At 38.2% G+C, this 23,222-nt stretch overlaps 1 protein-coding gene and 1 long non-coding RNA gene across 4 annotated transcripts in view; one reads left to right on the top strand and one right to left on the bottom strand.

Moving 5' to 3' along the window:
• Positions 1-23,222, bottom strand: part of LOC122526367 (protein vein) — a 255,684-nt gene that overhangs the window by 149,068 nt on the left and 83,394 nt on the right. The window lies entirely within an intron of this gene.
• Positions 6,833-21,373, top strand: LOC122526368. The gene is made up of 2 exons (XR_006306042.1): positions 6,833-6,895; positions 21,293-21,373. It is a non-coding gene; the product is annotated as an uncharacterized LOC122526368 (long non-coding RNA).

Raw genomic sequence — 23,222 nt, 5'->3', positions numbered from 1 at the left:
TTATAACAACGTGATTACTCGTGGCACTGTAAACAACAAAAGAAATATTTTCTCATAACGTAATAAAATAAATCCATTTTACATTCCTTCAATAAAATAGCACGCGCGCACACACACACACACACACGCACGCACACAATTCTGTCGATAATTATTTATGGAATATTTGCATTAGTCTTCAATGGTATTACGATGAAACTATTAATCAAATTATTATTATATATTTTCTTGTACTACATTTATTCCATTTATCATTTACGAGTTTAATCAATTATTCGATCGTTTGTTAATAAAATAAACAACTAATGAAAATGTCTCGTATTCATTAATAAAACAATAATATTCTTTTAATGATTCGGAAGAAAAATGTTTCCATCTATTTGAAAGATCAATCATGAAAAGAACCGACGATTTAAGATAATATTCTGTCTTCTCGTCGAACGTTCTTCTCGTTTAACTTTAAACTTGTTAGCAACATCGGAAAAGATACTTTCTATATTTTTCTCGAGTTATTAAACTTGCACATAGATATATACAGTATACGAAGAAACATATAAAAAACGAAATATTCCCCGTCTGTTAACCGAAGCGTTTCTCTAATAATTCTATTGGTTTCTTTTTTCCGAGCAATAAATTACTGTCAGGTCGCTTCATTTTCCGTCGGATTAATTTAGAGTTTTATTCGCGTTTCCGATCGTCCAATTTGTCAATTTTGATCGATATTACTTTTTATTTTTGACACGTCCCGCTAATTCGCCTTGGCATTTTTTTTCTCTCTCTCGATAAGACGAATTCGTATCGACAAATTTGTTTTAATATTCCTCGTCGAATTGCTTATACCTACCTTTTTTTTTTTTTTTTTTTATCTTTTTCTTTTAAACTAATTTTAAGTTATACGATACTTTTCGTTTAAATCGATAAAAAATAAATCAACGCGTTTAAGCAACTAATAACGAATGTTTATCGTAGTTAGTTCATTACGCGAATTAATAATCAATTAATTACGCATCGGATAAAGTTATATCTCTCGTAAATAGTTTCATTGATAAATTAATATATTATTATTATTATTATTATTATTATTACTATTAACTGAAACACTTTTCCCGTGTCAGTAGAAACGATATCCTAACGATAGTTCCTGTTAGATAAAACACGAGAGTCGATCGATCATAAACGTCCATCGGCACTTTCATATCCTCGAAGGTTAAACCTTGGGTAGCTCCGAGCTAGTCGGTGATTTTTATTCGAAGGGCAAATCTACTCTCCAGGCTACTAATAAATTCTCATGAAGAAGAAGAAGAAGAGGAAGAGAGGAAGAAGAGGAAGAAGAAGAAGAAGGCGGACTTTTCGTATGATAGAAAGTGAAAGACGAAAAGAAAAGAAAAGAAAAGGAAGGAAAGGAAAAGATAAGAAAAGGGGGAAAAAATAAAATGGGGAAAAAAAGAATAAAGAAAGAGAATAAAAGAAAACAGGAAGAGACAGTAGGAGGAACCAATAGTGTAGGAGACTTCGTATCGGTTATAAATCAATATAGTTTGAAAAGGGTCGATTTGTAGGGAAGAGGGTTTCGATGGTTGCGAGAGAAAGAATAAGAATAGAAGAAATAATAGGAAGGAAGGAAGGAAGGAAGGAAGGAAAGAAAGGGTAGAAGGGGTTGAAAGAAGATGGAACGTAGAAAGGGAGAAAAACGATACCGCAAAAGCCATTCGTCATTTTTCGGTAATAGCTTCGGTGTCGAGCCTATGCGTGTGTAGTATACGTAGAACGTAACTGTGACGATCTCGTCAATCGTCATAGTTCGACTCCAACCATCCACCTACCCATCCTTGTTTTTGTTTTCTTTTCTCGTTTTTTTTTTGTGCTTTTTCGCAACCGATCGAAAAAAGGAACAGAAAAATCTAAAAAAAAAAATAAAAAGGGAGATATGGTACGTCGCAACATAGAAAAGTTTTCTCGATGCTGAGAAAGAGAGTGAGAAAAAATAATGGTAAGAGGGAGAGGGATAGGAGGAAGAAGAAGAAGAAGAAGATGATGATGGAAGTTTCTTTCGCATGAAAGACAGAAGAGGAAAGTGAAAGAGAGGGAGGATGGTTTTGGAAGGGCGGGCTGAGTTTCGCGTTTCCTTTGTCGACGAAAAGCAAAGCAACGAGGAAGAGGGGGGAAAAAGGGAAGAGGAAGAGGAAGAGGGTTCTTCTCGGTCTCTCTCCCTTTTCTTCTTTTTTTTTTTCCTCTCTTCCGGGTGCTGTTTACGAGATATCCAGCAGACGAGATCGATCGAGTCGGGCGCCAGAAAGAGGCGCCACGCAAACTCCTCTTCTACGGTTAACCCATTGCGTCGTCGTCGTCTACGACTTTTCGACGTCGTTCAGAACCACCCTTCCAAATCCAACCAAACTGTCTTTCACTCTGTATCTCTCTTTCATCAGAGAGAGAGAGAGAGAGAGAGGGAGAGAGAAGGGGAGAGGAAACAAAAATCGTTTCTTCTTACGAGATCTATTCTTCGTTTCGTTATTCTTCATCATCGTCTGACATCTCACTCTACTATTCTTTTGAAAGATCCCTTACAATTAGAAGAAGACGACGAAGAAGACGACGACGACGAGTCTAACGTTAAAGCAGAATAGAAAAACATATATAATTCTCTAGTCCAACCTCTCCCATCTGTTCTTGGTTGGACAGTTTGACCTCTCATCGGGGGGTGATTAATAACATTGACAAATAGAAAACCTCTAGAATTCGAAGGATCAAATTTTCTATGGTTGAGGGAACACGAAGCATGGTCTTGTAAAATGAAAATTTATCGTTGGGTTTTACATACACGTGGAATTAGTAGGGATCCTTCATTCGTTCTTTCATTCATTCATTCATTCATTCATTCATTCGTTCGTTCATTCATTCATTCATTCATTCCATTCGTTTATTCAATCAACTCTATCGAAATCATTTTTTTTTGTACTCCCCATCCTCCTACCTCTCTCTCTCTCCCTTGCACACAGATATTTTCAAAACTCAAAGCTATTTTAGATAGGTAGACGTTCTCTTACACGTCGCACTCTTTTAAATCACTCCTCCTCCGCCCTACCACCGGCCAGAAATTACGTTGCTAGTACGCTCGCATAAAAGCGGCCTCTACGAAAAAAACTCGAAAGCCGGCTTCGTATATATATATATATATAGATATATATATTTCAGGCAGATCTCCATACATCATGCGAGTAATATACGTCCATGTGCGCTCTCACGAACGAGCACTCGCGCGACCGTATGCGCGATATCGATTACCTTCAACTCATTTTTTTTCATCCTTTATCTTCCTTTTTCTACCTATTATATATATATGTATATAATTTCTTTTTTTTTGTTTCTCTTTAAAATCATTCCTATCTGCCTTTTTTATTTTGCTTTTTTCTTTTTTCTTTTTTTTTCCACCGAACTAGGATTATAGGAAGCTTCCGGTCGACCACGATTTCGTTATTATTTCGTGGCGAACGTCGAGTACAATTTTTTTTTTTTTTTCTAAATACTTTATAACACCGTACTATTTATATATATATATACATATTGTGTATTATATACGAGAGCCATAAATCCGATTGTTAGCTAACATTTCGAGCAAAAGACCACTCTTTTAGATCGCTGTTAGACTGATTGCTGATCGTTCACGATCGTGCACACGTTCGTTCATTCGTTCGTTGACACAATCCAAAACATTCATTCGTTTTTATTATATATTTGTATCTTTCTTTTTTGTTTTTTATTTATTTATTTCTTTTATCTTTCGTTATTGGTATTTTATCTTTTTTCTTTTTCTCTCTCTCTCTCTCTCCCTTCTCCCTTTCTCTCTCTCCCTTTTTGAAACCATATAATCCTCTTATTCGCGACCGCGGATGTGTGCCGCATTAAATCATGCTCACGCTGTCGTTCTTCTTTATGACGAAAGCAACGATATAAACTGCGTTATATCGTTCGACGCACGTCCCTCGATAAATTTACTCCTCCTCCTCCTCCTCCTCCCCCTTCTTTCCCTTTTCTTCGCCAACCATCAACGATAAAAGACAAATCCATCTTTCCCTCGTTCCGAGTCGTCTTTCCTATGATTTTTTCTATCTATTTTTCGTATTATTAATTTCTTTTCTCTTATTGCTTATTTTTTCTCTCTTTTTTTTTTTTATTTTTGGTTGAAAAATTGACACAGTACTCTTCGAAGATCGAGATATAAATTCTTTTCGTACTTGTTCGCACCAGGCAACGGGAGGGGACAGGGGGTACGTGCAACGATGCAGGAATGTAGGGAAGTGCGCGTGAATGCGCCAAGCTTTTAATCGATTCCATCGAATTTAATTCGTAGTTAAATTCGTTCGAATCCTCGCTATTGGGAATGTATGGTGTACCGCAACCTCGATTATCCGAACACAGAGATTAAGCTTCCTTCTGATTATTCGCATCGCGTGTTTTCGAATTAATAACATCGATAATGGATTTTGCGATAGACCTTTTTTCTTTTGGTCGATAGATTTTTCGGAACGAACCAGGAAATTCAAACGTTTCACAACGTTGTTCGGGGGGGGGGGTTGGTACGAGAGAAAAACGTTTAACGAAAATTGTTTCTTCTCTTTTTCTTTGTTTCTTTCTTTCTTCCTTTCTTTCTTTTACCCGATGTTGAAGCAGACGTTTTCTTCCAACCTTATTTTCTTCTTCTTCTTCTTCTTCTTCTTCTTCTTCTTCTCTAACCCCTCGTTCAAAAATGTTTTCCCGACATTATCTACTTTTTATCCATACTCCCCGACAACCTCCCCCCCTAGCCTCTTTATTTTCTTCCTTCGCTTTCACAACCGTTGCTACGTTAAGGGTTGCTACGATTCAAATGGAAAAGGATCGAACCCTCGGGGCTCGAAAATTGTCAGGAAGAATGTGGTTTATCGTTTCTCGATTCGCGAAGGCGTCGTCGACGACTGCTTCCGCTTTCCTAGATAAAACCGTATCGAAATTTCCTAAATTTGACACCCAAAATTTTCATACATAGTTACGCATTTTTATAAATTTTCTTTTTATTTTTAAAATGAACGAATTAATCCTTAACGATCGTACATTTATATTCGATATTTCTATAATACAACAAAGTTTTGTCAATTATTAAAAGATAACGTAGGTATATCTTTTATAAAATTTTGAAAGTTGAATAATAAATAATAACGCTAAGAAAATAAAACGTTTAAAAAGGGATAAGAATTATTAACGTAAATCTTTGGAACATATTTTCCGACAAAGATGAAATATTTACTTTGACACGTTGAAAAGTGACGTACGTATACATATACATGTGAGAGTTAAAACGCGTAACAAATTTACCATCGCGTATATAAATATTAGCAATTTCAATTCATATTTAATATCGTATACTCTTTCTATCGTGAAATACAAAATTCGTAGGTTTACATGTAAAGGATGACAAGCATATACGTACTCTACACGTACACGTTACAGAGAATCTAATACACATACATTGAAAGATTCTCACGAACTGGACACGTCCGAACGTCGGAGATAGGCCAGCTCGAGATGTACGACTCGAATCTCGGCGTACGGTCCATTGGAGCGGGCACCCTTCGAGGTAGAACCGATCGGTTCAATTTATCGTCCTCGGCCACGGCTCGGAACAACAGAAACAATGAAATTCAACTAAGCGAACGGCGAAGAGCAAGGGGGTGAGTAGAGTACGAAGGTGATAGTGCCAGTAGTAGTAATGGTGGTGGTAGTGGTAGTGGTGGTGGTGATATAGCAGAAGAGGGTGGAAGAGATCGAAAAGGGATGGGATGGGATGGGATGGGATGGGGGGGAGCTTGAAAGAGAGAGAAAGAGGTAGATGTTGCCTCCGTTGCTTCTCTCACGGAGGTGCCGCCACGGTTTCGAGGGTCAGCAGGGAAAAATGATAAATGTGGGGGCGCGGTCGTAACAAGCCCTCTCGAGGCGAGCCCTACTTTTTAATTGCTTCGTAGCACCGACCGACCCACTCCAACTCCCTTCCCCTTTTCCTACCTTCTACCGTCGTTTCTCCTCTAGTATGAGAAAGAGTGAGGGAGAAAGAGTGAGAGAGAGAGAGTGTAGGACAGGGAGAAGCAAGAAGAGATTTATCGTGTCATTGTTTATCCGCGAGAGCCAGCAGAGCTACGTTTCTCAACGGATTGCTAGTGACATCGGGTATGTGCGATCCAGTTCCACCAGATTTCGAGCTTTTCTTTCCACTGACTGCTCTCTATCTCTGTCTCTGTCTCTTTCTCTCATTCCAGAAATCGTGGACAATACTAAAGCAAAGTGAAATATCTTTTGAAAAATAGTCCATCGTTAAGTCGAAAGTTAGATATTTATTATGTATGGGACTGGGCGGTGGGGGGGCTTTGTTGAACGTAATAAGATTAAAAGATTAGCCTTTCGTTTTATAAGCGCATTTTTGGAATTTTAGTTTTGCCGCATAGTCGATCGATAACTATTAAAAAAAAAAAAACAACAACAGTTTTATATTCCGTTCGATATAGAAAAGCTTTTTAGTCATTTAAAGTAAGGCAGGAAAGAGATAATGTATTTTTGTTGTTGTTTTGTTGTTGGAAAACTTATTTATACCACGAACACCCCACCCCCCCTCCTTCTCTGTCCAATATCGATCACGTCAAAATTCGATCAATTTAAAATGAACTTTTCAATCACCGGCTATGCAATTTACGGTTTTCTCTACCTTATTAATGTTAATTTCGAAAGAGAGAAAACAAAATTTAGGATTTATGAAAAATGTATTTCTCGACGAGAAGGCAAGCTGCTGCTGCTGCTGCTGCTGGTGCTGCTGCTGGTGCTTCTACCGTTGCTGATGTTGGTTCAACTTACTTCACCGTAATTGCGTGTAAATATCGTTTTTTTTCTCTTCCTACCCCCGTGTTTTGTCGTTGAAAAAGCTTCTTAAGGAAGTTAAACCGAATCTTTTTAACATTTAGAATATTTTCTTTTCGGAATAATTCGAAGAAGACTAAAGTATTTCGCTAATTACCTTTTTAGCGTTTATTAAATATTTACATAACGAGAAGAAAAATGAAAGATAATTACGCTACTAAATGATAGTATTAATTAAAATCATACATATTCATTTTACGATAAATGTGAATATATACATATATAGGGTGCCGCTAAAAAAATGTTACCACGCTTCGATTGTTTCCGTTAGCGTTTCAAATTTTCAAAGTCTGGTTAATATTTTATTATAGAGATAAGATTTCGTGCTTTTGTCGAACGTGTCAGAATTCTCAGGGGGGGAGGCGGGGTTGTAAGTTAGGTCGCGAGATCGTAGGAATCGTGTAACAGAAGATAGATAGAGAGAGAGAGAGAGAGATAGATGGAGAGCGAGAAGACGATCAGGGAGAATCCACGGGATTGCGTTTACTGTTGCGGATAAGCGAGAGATACCGAAGCGACGTCGTAAATCCAAGTACAACTTCCCTAGGAAGGGGTAATCCGAGCTTCGTAGGACGCGGATTCGATACATTATCAAATGGAACGTACACGTAACTCTACACAATCAACAAATGGCTGAACGAAGGAGGAACAGAATGAAGAGAAGAAGGAAGAGGGTAAAAGGAGGTGGTGGTGATGGTGGTGGGGGGGGAGTGGGGTGTAGTTATAGTCGGAGAAGGTCGTCGTCCAAGTACAACTATCTTCCTAGAGTTAATCCAAATCGTCCCGCGGAGGGCAAACGTATCATCCAACGCAATCTTCCTTCTCCCTTCCTCGGTACCATTGCAACAGTTTCGAGTACTCACTAGTAGTAGTAGTAGTAGTAGTAGTAGCAGTAGTAGTAGGTAGCAGTGGTAGTGGTAGAGTGATAGTGGTAGTAGTTCTATCGGGATAAATGGTAGGAAGGGTAAAGGGTTAGGACGAAGGGAAGTAGCCGCGGTACTCCGCCCACGACAAGGCGTATTATCGAGCGCGACGCGTACGTCGAGCTAACAAGCGCCTCCATTAACGCTACGTTAGACGTGACACGGTGCACGAATTCCGAAACAACAACAATCCCACGGAGAACCCAAAGACCGTTAACTTCGTCGTACCACCTTAGTGACGAATGATTCTCGAAGGTCTCCTTTCTTCTATCTCTATCTCTATCTCTATCCGTATCACTTTGTCCCGTTTGTTTTTCTCACCGTTGCAATTTGCATCCTTCTCCAGTTCGTAATTATTAGTTAATCTTTTTTGCTATATCATTCAACGCAACCGTGGTGGATAGCGGGGGGAGGCGGGTGTTCTTCATATTATTGTGTTAGTTAGATCGTAGGATTCTACCATTCCTGAAACTTCATCCAATTTTCCCGAGAAAGCTAACAAAGCAGCTTGTAGTAGCTAGTTCGTTCTATCAATAGTATCGATAGATCTTATTAATTATATATGTATTCTCTCTGAACGTTGTCCAAATGTCATAGTAGTTTCAACGTTTCTACACAAGCGACAATACTACAAACCGCATTGGTGCAAAGTCAAAATGGCAAGGGAGAACGGACAGGAGGAGATCGCGTTACTATAACGTTAAAGGGCTTCTAACAGATTCGGCCGTGAAACCAACATGATTCGCGAGACAGGCACGTTGAATTGTTGTTGTTGTCGTTGTTGTTGTTGTTGTAGGTCCTCGTCGTCGTCGTCGTCGTCGTCGTAAGCCTAACGGAAGTGGACGAAACACAAGCGTATCGCTGTCGACGGTGTACTAGGACGTTAACGTTAGCAAGTAGCTAAAGACACGACCACACTGACAAACCGCATCTAACAGGCAACGACGTCCTCGTCCTCGTCCTCGTCCTCGTCGTCCTCGTCGTCCTCGTTGACGATACAATGCTGCAATAAGGGTAGGTAGGTGCTGAGGGAGTAGTGGAAAAAGGACGACGTTTACGAAGACTACGAAGACTACGATGACAACGACGATTAACGACCAAGCCAGTTTGGTATGAATATACCTGTCGGAACTTCCGCATCTTCTCTAATTGGCAGAAAATACTGCGGAAATGTTCAATCTCTTTCGAACTTTAATATCATCCCGAGAATAAAATCGACGAAAGAGAGAGGAAAACCGATGAATGAATACTTTTTTTCATGCAAGAGAAAAAGTTATTTTTGTTCTTTTTATCGTTTCTTCTTTTTTATTATTTTCCTTCACTCTTACTCTCTCTCTCTCTCTCTCTCTCTCTACCTCTTTTTTTCCATTTTTACGGCGAACGTTTCTTCTTTCTTCATAACAATGAATCGACCCTTCAAACGCTTTCAAGTTCTTTGACCAAATTCAATTAGTCGACACAATGGTGTTTGCCAGGAATACGATGATACCAATTCCGATTAACGATCGATTATTTTCCAACGAAAATGGAGAAAAAGAAAAGAGAGACGATGGAAGAAGAAAGTAGAAGAAGAAAAGTAGTTAGTCACGTAGGGGGGGGGGGGAAATGGTAGAATAACAAAATTCGATCGATGTTTGAAGTTCAATCGAGGTATCTTTTACGATGAAAAAGAAGTTTCCTTCTGTCAACGTTGTCTGGTAAAATATTACAAGAAACATAAACGTTGTAACTGCTTGGTCTAAGATACTTTCTCTTATCTATATACGATTAAGATATTTATATAGAAATACTACGAACAGAAGAAGAAAAAAAAGTACAGAAACTTTGTTACAGATCGTTAAAAAAATAATATACTCGAGTGGAGGAGTTCGTTAATCGTGTTAAAAAAAAAAAGAAAGAAATAAGAAAAAAATAAGGACTAATTATATCAGAAGGATACAAAAAGCTTAGCCTGAAACGAGAGTACAATTTACGGACACAGTGTTAAAAAGTAATTAACGGATAGGGACGATAAGCTGCTTTAGTCGTTTAACTGTTTTTTAAGTAACTAAATTCCCTCTCCCTTTGACCCTATCCTCGGATAATCCAGGAACACTTTACTTTGTACCCTACGTAGAAGCTGCGGGTAGACTAAAAACACGTGTTGGAAAGGTAACGAGTGAGAATAGAACGATTACAAGTTTGAGAGACGTGAGATAGCACGCGCTCACGTGCTTGCGTGTAAGATTATCAAGTAGGTATGTAGAAGAGTAGGAGAATAAGGTAGTAGAAGGAGGAGGAGGAGGAGAGGAGGAGAAGAAGAGAAAAGGAAACTTTGTTAATGCCGAGAAGAACGCGAAGCAGAAACGTTGGAAAAGTACAAAGACGGTGAATTAGGAACACGGAATGTTAAGGGAAGCTAGGCTAATTAGAGGAGAGTCGCTTAATTGAAATCAAGAAAATGAGGTCAGAAATGAAATCGAGGTCGAGATTCGCAATCGAGAGGATATTTGCATTAAGAAATGTGAAAAGGAAAATGAAAGAATGGTCGATTGTTCGAAATAGAAAGAAACTACGCGAGGAAAATTTTAACGTGGCATAAGAATAGAAAAAAAGTAAGGGTGGAGGAATAAAAATAAAGGCAAGAATTTATCTTTCTCTCCCTCTTCCTCTCTCTCTACCTTTCTCTTTCTTCTTTTCTTTCTTTCTTTCTTTCTCTTTATAGTCAGACACAAGTAGACATTCTTGTCAGGTGGTTTGTGGCATATAACGGTGAACGTTGGGAAAGCAACAGAGACACACACGAACGTAACTTGTACGTGTAGTAGATATGTACCATTCAGAGCGCTTTCGCGACTTTGATTTGTCTCAGACCGCCCTTTTCCTGTAACCATTCCTTGAAGCGAGCACCAGTCTAAAAAGCCACGTCTTCGTTGGCAGTGGCGGCGTGCCTTTTTATCTGACGCGACGTCGTCGTCGTCGTCGTCTTCACCGTCACCATTGACTTCGTCTGCCAACCTCGATCCTCACCTTAACTAATACCATCTTTTATTTTCTTATCTTGGAAGAAACGCGCGTGCTTACTTCGTAATCGTATCATCGATTTCCTTTTATCCCATCAAACGAGGATTTAAAAGTATTCGCGTAAAATAAAATAATTCAAAAAGGAAAAAAATACAAATATAAGAAATAATAATCAATAGATTTCGTTTAAAAACGCGATGACGAATTAATTTCAATTATAACGAATAGTATGATATTAGATATGTGCAAATGAGAGAACAAATTAATATATCAATATCAAAGATCGATATAGATTACAAATAAGAATTCACAATCATTATCAAGTAAACAACTGTTTTCCTTCGATTTAAATCGATTCAATTATCCGCGTTCTAATCGATTCGTTTAACATCTTAACAAAAGATAAGCAATTAAATGAAAAGGTTGTCGGTCTTTTCGGTCTTTCGAAAATTCTCCAAAGCGAGGAAGGACGAAAAGGGACTAACCGATAAGACGACATGTTTCGTGGCAGAAGCGTGGCACACGTTCGGTATACTACCTACTATACCATCAAATATTACTACTACTACTGTTACTACTACCAATACTAATACTCTTCGGTTTCCCGCCCTTATCTCGAAGGAATAAATCTTTCTTGCGATCCTATCGATGGGATATCGTTCCCAGAAGGCGGCTTAAGACGCTTACCCAGGAGCTTTCGAAGCAACTAGGTGCGATCCTTAAGCTCGAATCACCAATCCCCCCCTCACCTCTCAACCCCTCAAATGCTATATCAATTGGCATTCAACAATTTAGTCCGGTTTAAAGATAATTATCGTCCCTTTTACCTGCCATTTCGATTTTGTCACACGACATTATGATATTTTAATCGGATTAAATAATCTAAAGTAATTTTTTGTATTCAAATCAAATGTTACTAGAAAAAGATCTTATATTCGTCAATACAATCCTAGGGATAGTTTTTTCCCTCGACAATTGTTTCGATCGTTGCGCAATTGCCGTCGCGTTGGAAGAAGATTTATTAGATTTAACGATTGTTAAATTGATGTCGTAGTAACGATTGACGGATAAAAAAAAAAAAAGAAAAATAGAAAAATAGAAAAAAAGGGATGGTAACGTCTTTGCGAAGATAAATTTTCACGGACATCATACTCGTTTCGTCGTCGTCGTCGTCGTCGTCGTCGTCGTCGAAAGAAAATTTAATTTGTGGTTTAAGAGCGTGGCATCGTTTTATTATTATCGTAACAAGACATCGAACGAGGAAAGTATAGGTAAAAGGCTTTATTCGCTTGCTTTTTTTGACAAGATGATAGGACGACGACGACGACGACGACGACGAGGAGGAGGAGGAGGAGGAGGAGGAGAAGGAGGATGACGACGACGACGAGAACGAAGGAGGGTGCTATTTTACCGTTCGTTCGTTCCTTCGTCTTTTGTCGACAAAGATGAAAAAGAAGAAGAAGGAAAAGGAAGAAAAAAAAAAGACAGAAAGAAAGAAAGAAAGAAAGAAAGAACGAAGAAGGAGAACGCGAACTAGGCGAGAGGGTGACTATCGATCCACTAGCTATCTTCGTGGCTTTCGATCTTTACTTCGCACATCGAAAATTCATGCAAGTAGAAAGACGATCGTTCTGTCGAGATTTACATTCTTCGAAAGATAGAGAAAAGTAAGAAGAGAAAGAGAGAGAGAGAGAGAGAGAGAAAGATAGAGTGAATACGAAAAGAAGAAGAATCAAGGAAAAAGAATTCGGTCTAACTCAGACGAAAAAGAAAAAAAAGAAAAAAAGAAAAGAATTTCTGAAGGGAGATCATAGATCTTTCTCCTTCTCCTCTTCATTTTTCTTCTTAAGTACATACTTGACTACTATATGTACGTTTTTCATGGTATTTCATTTTCCCTATCTCCATCTATCTCTCTCTCTCACACTCTCTCACTCTCTTTCTTTTTTCCTCTTACTTTTTCTCTCAGTTTCCGACTCTTTCTACGTCTATTCCCTGATTGACATTCGCGAAGTGCCACGTCTTAGATGAAAAGAGAAAGGGAAGCAAAGGAAATGCAGTGACTGCAATCAACGGAAACGACGACGACTCACCCTTCAACCTCTCGTCTGTTCGGTTAGTTATTTCAATTAGATTTGAATTTAGCGGTGTGAGAGATCGTTCGATTCACCTCTCTCTCTCTCTCTCTCTCTCTTTCTCTTTAGCTGGCTGCGAATCGGTCGCCCTTTCTCCAGGCAGACTCAATACCTTAAACTAATTACGGGGAGATCGAATCCACTCCACCCACTACTTCCAAAGCTACCCCTTTGAACGGTATTGAGATTATAGGTTCGTGTATACGCCGACGACCGCCATATTGCTTCCTGTCCCTTCGATTTTCACTTTGCGTTCACTTACCGAAACTACCGCATATATATATACACACACACATACACGTACACGTACACGTACACTCTCTCTCGTTTTCAGTTTCTCCCCGTTCCTGCGTTAGGGGTTCGCGATATTATCCGCATCCGGTTATCCGTTGGGCGATTCCCAACGATCACTTCGATCGTCCCGATTAACGATCATCGTTCCACGATTATACGAGGATATGTCGTTGCGTTCGAGCGCGCGTGCCTCCTAAATTCAACCGGCCCGTATTGTCTACAACCAGAATCGATTCGTACCAACGATATTTCTACGATGTCGAAAGCCTCGATGATGGATCGCAGGTTCAGAAACGTTCCGCGTTCGGACCCACCTAGCTAGCGATGAGATATGTACGATGGAGACGAAATACGATTTATCGTTCGGTATATACTTGACTTCAAAAGAAGACAATTCAATCTGTGTGCGAGGAAAACGAGCTCTTTCATTTACTTTTTACAATTTCACGTATTAATATGAACACGATTGTTTTTCTAAGGTAAAAACGTTCCGATCATTTATTTATTTTATACGAATTTATTGGATTGGTCAAATAAATTTAACGTAACGATATTTCTAACACATTCTAGGACCGTCAACGAAATCTTTTGAAATTGTAGATATTAAAATTAAACGTTTTTATTTTTGTTTTATTTTGTTTGTTTAAAACTTTTTGCATTTAATATAACGAGCTTTATATTTGAAGTTATTTTTTGTTTCGAATAAGCCAATGATAGTTTGAAAGAAACTATCGTCGAAGAAGCAGAAATATACTCTTCGAATAATCGTTGTTTTCTTCGTCATCGAATTCGATGTTTAAAGTATGGAGAGAAATTGGTGCCGCGTCATCGTTAATTAAATCGCGAGCCTGGTGATCCAGGATAGGAAGATCTTTGGACGAGAACCGGTCGTTTGTGTGGGCCAGTTAAGTTCTTCTTCGTTCATTCCTTTCAGAAACGGTTGACAGGGTCGATGAGGTTTGCCAATGTTCGTAGTCGTTCAGAATAATTGCTTTATGTCCGCCGACGACCAATCGATGTCTAACATCCAACAACGAATTTCTCATTACTTACCGATAGTTTCAATTGAGCACGGGGAAAACCGCGCTAACGTTGCCAGTTTGACCGAAGGAGTTAGTTCGTTTGTTCATTTGCGAACAAACCTTTAATCCTTTAAGAACAACTTTGCTTTCTAAAGAGCAAAATCAAGTTAACGAACATTTTAATGATCTGAATTAATGATCCCCGCCGTCCTTTTCATCTTGTTTCACTTCGATAACACGTTTATACGATCAAAAAGTTTCTAGCGGGAGGTGGGAGAAAGGGAGGGAGGGGAGGATATTGAAAGAAAACTTTAAGAGATTCTTGCTCGAGTGCATTCCTCTGAGCAGCTTGTTTCGAGGGCTTCCGCGTGGTGGTTTCGGGCCGTGCGAAGATGAAGATATTAAAATCGAAATTTTGTGGGCCGACATAAAAAGAATACGCGTTGGTAGAAAAAAAAAAGGAGATACAAACGAAAAAAAGAAGGAGGAGGAGGAGGAGGAGGAGGAGAACGGAACGAGAAGTAGGAGGGCTGAAGCAAAAAAGGAACCGAGCGTAGAAGGTAGAAGCAAGAAAATAAAGAAAGAAAAGAAAAGAAGAAAGAAGAAGATGAAAAGAAGGAGAAGAGGAAGAGGAAGACGAAGATGAAGAAGAAGAAGAAGAAAAGAAAAGAAAAAAATAAGAAAAAGCAAGACGACAGGCTGGTGCACCGGGGCCACCCGTGCGAGATGATGGCCACGACGTGAAATCGCGTGAGGATCCTTTGGGAGTAAACAAATCAATTCCAGCCGGGACACGTTTATGCTCAGGATCGTAAATTATCATTAAGGTGATTGCCTACCAACGAACATACACACATACACACGTATACACACGATGAGCCTGCACGCATATGGAACGTCAGTAATCCGGCAAACACGCGCCCCACGCTCCTTCGCATCGACCTCACGCATGAGGGTTATGAGGATCGTTCGGACAACGATCGTTCCCTCCGACCTGAGGAAGCTTAAATGCCACCTTCGCTACGTATTGCGAGGAATATTAGAGAGGGGGAGGAGGAGGAGGAAGAAGAGCAGGTGTCTTCGTTCGATACAAATGACCGGTGTTATCTCTCTACGCGATATTATACTCGGATATTCGTCATTTCGATATAGATTTGAAGAGAACAAAAAAATGATAAAATTAAAAAAGAAAAAAACAAGAACAAAGCTCCCCTCCCACCCCTACCGAAGTATTTAAACCTGATTTATCATAATTCGTTAATACTCCGAATCAATACTACGTAATCATTAACATTGACAAATAACTTATCGATTGATATCGACGATTGTGCGCGGAATAATCGATGTTATTCGATGGTATTAAATAGATGCATATATTTATTTGAAATATCCTCTTGATCTCGATATTAAACATTCGCTTAACCGTACCTCGTCGTAATGTTAAAGTAGTCGGTTTTGAACAGTGAATTAGAGATTTTACGAGCAGGAAATGCGGCAAACGGCAACGTGGCGCTGAAATAATTAATAATTTTACATATTTTTAGTTGACTTGTCGCGCACACTATCCCCGGCAGATGATTAAATCGCGTGTACGGTAAAGCGGTCTAATGATACCGTTAATACTCGTATGCAAATGCAGCCGTTCGTAATAAAATCGCAACGTAGGAGGCGACGGGACGGGAAGGGGCGGGATGGGACGGGATGGGACGGGACGAGAGGGGACGCGTTATTTCTGGTAACACAATATAAATATTTCATGGAACGTACCGAAGGGATAAACGGGTGCACCCATCAGCGGTTGCTCTCGATTTTTAACTTTAATCGCCGTACGTTCCCTGTCTCCCATCCATTACATTAATTTGATCGTGCGAGTTAAAAGCAGTAATCCCGTCGCCGCACTATAATGCATTTTCTTTCTATATACCTACGGCACTTATACAAATTTACCTATTCTTCTACCATCGAACTTATCAACTTTCTGTCACGGCGAAATTAAGTTTCCATTAAAAATTTGACTCTAATGAAGAAGAAGAAGAAGAAAAAAGGAGGACAAACAAATCCAACCCTCCATCCTCCTCCCACCCCATTAACGTCATATTTTACAATTATAAAACGGAGACCCGTTTAACCGATAAAACGCATCCTTTTTATAGAATTTCTCTAATTGTAAGTTTTGTTCGCGATCATTTCTCGTTAATCTTTTCCCTTTTCTCTTTTTTTCTAGTTATAATTTTCTTAAGTTTCATTTATTTAAACCTGTCGTATAATAATTGTTCGCTCATATTACATATTTCGCACGAATTACGATATTGATCGATAAGAAATTTTAGAAAACGTAACAGAAAGAGAGAGTGAGTGTGTGTGAGTGTGTGTGAATGAGAGAGAGAGACAGGACAAAATACCTATCAGCAATTAATGATAGCTGTTCTATCATCTATAACGTTCTACGAGAGCCATTAGTATGCGTATAATGATCGATTTATTAGTACTTAAATTAATACCTATTATCAAGGATAATATTAAATTTCATCGTTCGAGTATTTATGATCCCGTTGCTTGCTTCCCAGATCATCTTTTATTATAATATAATACTTTATCGTATCATCGTACGAAATTAAAGTAACTCTCTTAGCATACGAGAAGAGTCTTCCTTTTTTTTTTTAATAAAATTGGTAGGAGTACGAAAGCCAAAAGAAGAAAAAAGAAGACGAGTATGATTTTTGTGCGTGTAAACAATAGTTTTGCGTATATTTTCTATATAAAATGAATATGAAAAAAGAAAAGAAATGATTTCATTGTTCGCTATCGTAAAATATAATATATCGTAAAATCAATCGGATTTTAAAATAATTGGAATTAAAAAAAAAGGTACTAATCAAAGTACTATCCCGGTGAAAAGAATATGAAGATAATCGTGGAAAAAGAAGAGATACGAATAATGTCGAGAGGAATAAAAAAAAAGCAGTGAAAGAGAAAGAGAGAGAGAGAGAGAGAAAGAGACAGGGAAACGCGGCAGAAGGGGAATAGGGTTTGGTGGGTGCTGAAGAGCTGAAAAGTAAAGCCGTACTCTTTTGTGCACTCGTGTTGGGAAAAAAAAGCACGTATTCGTTTGTTCGAAGAAAACCTCGGTGGTAATCCTGGAAGAAGGATAGGCGGAAAAATGCTCTTACAGCATTTCCATGGCGTTTCTTCTCGCGGTGATGCACTGTCACACCCCCAATATTTTCTCTTCTCTAAAAACGATGACCATCCTGGGACGTGGCCGGAAGAGAATGGTCATTTTTCAGTCGGTGCGGAAATAAGACGTCCTCGGTTAAGGGTGATAGAAGGATAGAATGAGACGGAAAGAGAGTGTGAGAATATAAGTGTGTGTGTGTGTGTGTATGTATAAAAAAAAGAGAAAAAATCTGATGAATATAGGGAACGAGGAAGAGATAGAAAGGAAGTAATAGGTTGTACATGTACAGCTTTGACATTTTAGAAACCTATATGTCTTGAATAACATGTGACCGCGAACGGTTATTCGAGATAGTTGCCACCGTGAATTCACGACACCCCATCGACTTCCATTTTTCGATCATATTCCTTTATGCAACGCGATCATTTCGCAGTACGAGATGAGTTATCGGTGATGCCGTTTTATTCGAACATACTTATTCTTATGTTTCTTTTCATTTCTTTTTTGTTTCCTATCCTTCGAAATATTATATGACGCTTTAACGTTTAATATCACTCATCGAAAATAACGATTATTTTTTTCTTAATTGTTAAACGACAATAACTACTTCCCTCCCTTCTTTTCTTTCGGAAAAAAAAAAAAATTAGATTCCACCCTCGTCGTGGGAACTGGACAACGATGTCGTTAAAAGATACGAAGATGATGAGAGTAAGAGGAGGGACGTTTATCGAAACGATAAAGCAATAACGATCTCGGACGATCGTACGTTTATGAGGCGATTAATTCAGTAACCATCACGTACCGTTATCCGTTGCACGAACGTGATTCCGCAACGTTGTGTCGTTAAACTCATCTTCCTTCATTTTCATTTTCTTTTTCCTTTTCTTTTTTCTTTTTTCTTTTTCTTATTTTTCTTCATTTTGATTCGACGATGTCTTCGGTTGAAAAGGAGAAAAGAAGAAGAAAAGAAAAGAAAGAAAGAAGAGTAACTTTCTTCTAGCTTCACCCTTTCTTTACCCGTACCTTCAACGTGTTGGTCGAGTAGTTCGGATGACCCCTTTGCGACGTTTCAAAATGTAAACCGGCAAGAGGAAAAGATTTTATCGCCGTGCAGAGACCTGCAATGCTGCGATTATAAAAAAGGGCACTTTGCTTATGCGTCTACGGGGAGTAAAGAGAGGAAAAGTTGAACTTTACGATCCCTCCTCGTCATACTCGAGAAATCATAATATGCAACAAACAGTTTCTGCGATTAATGGGTAATCTGAAAAATTCTATTTTCTTTCTCTTCTATTGATTATTTTAAATAGTTTATTAATGAGGAATTTTAATCCATAAAATAAATAACTTTCACGTCTTTTATCTTGTATCAGAATTAATCGATAAAAATGATATACAGCTTGAGTAAATAATAAAAATATTATTTGAAATAATTTACAGTTAGTAGTATTCTATAATTTGATTAATTACATCTCGTCGAGTCAACTCAAAGCCATTTTATAGATTTTATACAAAATTAAATATTTAAGCAATACGATGTGCATCCTTTAAAATATTAAATAATTAATTAACACGTTTTTGAATTTCCAACCAACGATGAGTAGGTTACTTTAAATAATAATTCTTATTGACCCAGTCTGTATCATAGAAGAGTAAAGATGTGTAGTTTGAAGATAAGATGTAGAAAAAGTGTAGAGTAAGAAAAGAAAGTAGTAGAAGAAGAATAAGAAGAAGAAGAAGATGAAAACATGAAGAAGAGGTCTAAGATAGGGTACTCCGGGCTGTCTAGAGAAGGCCTGAAATATACAGGCGACTTAACGATCCTAAAACGAGGCTTAAGCGGGCGCCCTTAGGTATTGTCCGACCGTGCAAAGGGCTTCAATCTTCCGTACTCATGGAATTCGGTCTGCGAACGCGAGGGAAGATTTTCTTCTTTTTATCGAAGATGTTGAAAAATTCGTTCACCTTTTTTCATGTTCACACTTATTACGTTTATTTTCCTCGAATTGAATTACACGTCGTAAAAAAAAAAAAGAAAACGGTGTAAAATAAACGATAAGATCAATCTTCTCGTTTCTTTTCTAATGTTAGAGAAAAAGAAAAAAACAAGTAAAGAAAAGAAAAAAATAGCTAAATAAAAGTTTATCATTCGTCGAAAAGCTGGACTAGCAAACGCGTGTATCGCATTTTATTTTCTTCACAGAAGCACATAGACGTTCTTTCGCTCGCTGAATTTCGTACAAAAGAAAAGATCTTCGAGCGAGAACCTCCAGTGAAAAATAAAGCTGCCATGGAATATCGCGTAGGGAAATATGCAGGAAGAATGATAAATTTGAATTTCTTCGGGCATATTTCGGATGAAAAAAAAAATTCTTCTTAAGCGTGTAACGTCGAAGTCTAAAGTAAAAAAAAAAATCTCTGGACGTTAAAACGTAATTCATAAGCGAAATCTATCTTTCTCGAAATAAAATACATATAATATTTTTTCTCTTAGTATTCTTTATCGTAAGGGAATATTCGTTTGCATGAGCGATCATGGTGTCGAGTATGCTCGAGAATGAAAGGAAGGAAGGAAGGAAGGAAGAATAGTACATTTAAGCTCTGTACAGCAACGTGCTTTTAAATTTATCATACGCGTACACGCTTATAAACCGCTTGCGTTAAGCGTAATTTACCTGCTAATTATTCGCATTACACTCTTCCATAATTATTATAAAACATTCATTACGTCGAAAGAAAGCCGTGGAAATGTTTATTCCACTTTCTCTTCTACCCTATACAAATATTTATCTTTATATAAATACATATATATATATATATATATACACAGATAACGGAGATATATTTGAAATTAGTGAAAGATTATTCGTGCTTCTATTAGATTATCATCATATAGAGGATAATTCGAATGGTTTTTCTTCCCTATCGGAATGATTAATTAAACAGTAAAATCTACGATAAATTAACTCGACTCGATCAAAGCTTTTAATCCGTTCTACCAAAGTTGTCATTCATCGAAAGAGACACATTCGAATCGGATTAATGACTGCAATAGTTGATATACGTGTAGCGCACGTAATGTAAATGTAATGTCCAATCTGTCTCATGCATACTTAATAATTCGTTTACCGATCAATCGATTGCCGGGTATATATACACCCCTTTTCCCTTTTCCCTGTTACCTCATGGGTAATAACAACCCTGAGTCGAATAATATACCCAATCTATATGTTCAGTAACAATGCATTCCATATTTCGATTAGCACAAGCTAAAGCGAGACGGTCAACGCCATAGCATCGTCATTAAATCGTTCATTACGTATTCTCTACAAGACGATAAGAAACAACATTGTAACGTTCCTTTATTCAGCAACTTTGTCGTCGTCGTCGTCGTCGTCGTCGTCGTTTTCTTAGTAGTAGTCAACGAGTTTTTCCCCGTTCGGGGACCATAGATTCGTAGTTGCGATTCTATCGAGTTTTCTCAAGCGAGTTATTTGAAAGAACACGAAATACACAAGCGAGATATATCTCGTTCGTTTTTACTATGTACTGAGTCCCTTTTGTTGACCTGTATGGTGAACATTTTCATGAAATTTTAAAGATCGTTAGGAAATAGATGGAATAAAAGAAATTTAGATTTTTCTTTTTTATTATTATTGGATAGATGTTGAAATGTTAGACACGAAGTGAAATATGTTGACATATATTGAAACAGTTACTACTACTATTATTTAGAAACACATACACATTATTTTATTATACTATATGAATCTATCTATGCGTTTATGTTTTAAGGTCTGAGAATTGTGGGTTGAAAATTGATGGACGTCTCAAATGAAAAAAGAAGAAAAAGAGAAAGAAAGGGAGAGCGAGAAAGAAGGAAATGAAAAAGAAGAAATCAACGTGTCGAGGGACAAACACGTGACAATTGTCGCAAGATTGCGCCACCCCCAGCACGCCAGCCCCCCTCCCTCATCTCGACAACCCCTTTTCACCTTCGTTAAGCACGATTCATGGCGCATGGCTATCACCCTTTCGATGTTTGCCATCTGTCGTAATGACTCTTTCTATCAATGAAAAGCTCCAACGAATGCTAGCCTAAAAAACGTAAGCCGAATTTGAGATATTTTTTGTAGAAGAAAAAGATTAAGAAGAAGAAGAAGAAGAAGAAAGCTGGAGAATATCAAAAAAGAGGATAAAAACGAGTAACGAGGGAGAAAGAAAGAGAGAAGAAATAAAGGATAGGAAAGAATATAAAAAAAAAGAAAAAGTTCTCGCGAGTGTTTTGAAAATCAGGATGGTCCGACGATGTAAAACGTGGGTTGGAAATAAAGGGATCGTGGCATATTTGTCTTGAGAAAAAAAAAAGGGAGACAAGAGGAAGAACAATATACAGAAAGGAAAAGGATAGAAAAAGATAGAGAGATGAACGTCAAGCAAGCATAACGGCGTCAGATCGTAAAGTGAAAAGTTACCGTACGTGGTAGAGAAGGATGAAGGTGTGGGGCTTTTTGGGTGGGAACGGTGGGGGGGAGGAGGTTCGGAGGGTTTAGTGAAGTTGTAGGAAAAGAGGGAATCCCTCGATTCTTCTTCTCCTTCTTCTTCTTCTTTTCTCTTGTGTCCTTCGTGCAGGAAAGAACGTTGTTGGTTAACGAGGTAACTCGACACGTTCGAAGATAACAGGGTTCGTGTCTCGCACGAGTAACTCTTAAAGCAAAAAGTTAGTTCGAGCCTGTTCCCGAAAAAAACACTGGATGATCGGTTGCGAAAGCTTTAAAGCTTTTCCTACGAGAGTACGAGTTCGTCGACTTACAATTAGCGGCGAGAGATTTTTTTCTTGTTTTTTTTTTTTGTTAATGACGCGCATTTAATGTTATCACCGATTTTCGAATATATTCCAAAAAAGAAAAAATAAGAAAAAAATCATCGTTCGTCCTTTGATCGTTAATCAAAATAATGGGTACTTCAAACGATATCAATTTCGTCCCAATTATATCAATAACGGATACTAAAATTGATAATGAGATTATTGAGGTTCTTGAAATGATTGAGAAGGAGGAAGTCAGGTTAAAAGCATCGAAGAGAAGATTTCGTTGTTCCGAGTGTATGATCATTGAAACAATTAGTGAGAGATTTCAGAAACGATTGTATCTCTCTCTCTCTCTCTCTCTCTTTCTCTTTCTCTTTCATTGTTTCGCTATCAAGAATTGTATGGGACGTATGAGTGGTTCGTCGGTACAATTAATTATTCCATCCTTGAATTGGGACTTTCAAATAATCTTAGCAGTTCGCGTTAACGACCGTGCATCCTCGAGATCTTGCCCGTTGCCCGAAGGGCCGTTGTAACAAGGTTAGAAGGGTTTAAACTTAGCATGACCTGAGAACCCTCGCGCGACCGAGTAGGCGCATCTCTTCCCTAGGAGAACTAAAAATACCTTACAAATTCTAGACGCATTTCTCTCTCCCTACGTTACCCCTCACCCCTTTACCCCTCTTCCCCCTTCCCCCTTCCCCCCGTCACTCTTTCTCTCTCTATCTCTTACAAGCTGACCCGCGGATTCAACGGTGAACGAACTAGTAGTGCTTTGCTTTAAATAAAAATGTGTGAAAGACGCGAACGATCCCGCGTGTGTTTGTTGAAAAAAAAAAAAAAAAAAGAAAAAGAAAGGAAGAACTCCTGAACAAATATACAAAACGTTAGTTTCCATTTAAAATAAATATTAAT

This window comes from Polistes fuscatus, unplaced genomic scaffold (genome assembly GCF_010416935.1).
Source record: "Polistes fuscatus isolate 324 unplaced genomic scaffold, CU_Pfus_HIC Scaffold11, whole genome shotgun sequence".
Taxonomy (NCBI): domain Eukaryota; kingdom Metazoa; phylum Arthropoda; class Insecta; order Hymenoptera; family Vespidae; genus Polistes; species Polistes fuscatus.
The sequence above is the reverse complement of the archived record's forward strand: the minus strand, read 5'-3'. Positions and strand labels throughout refer to the sequence as shown.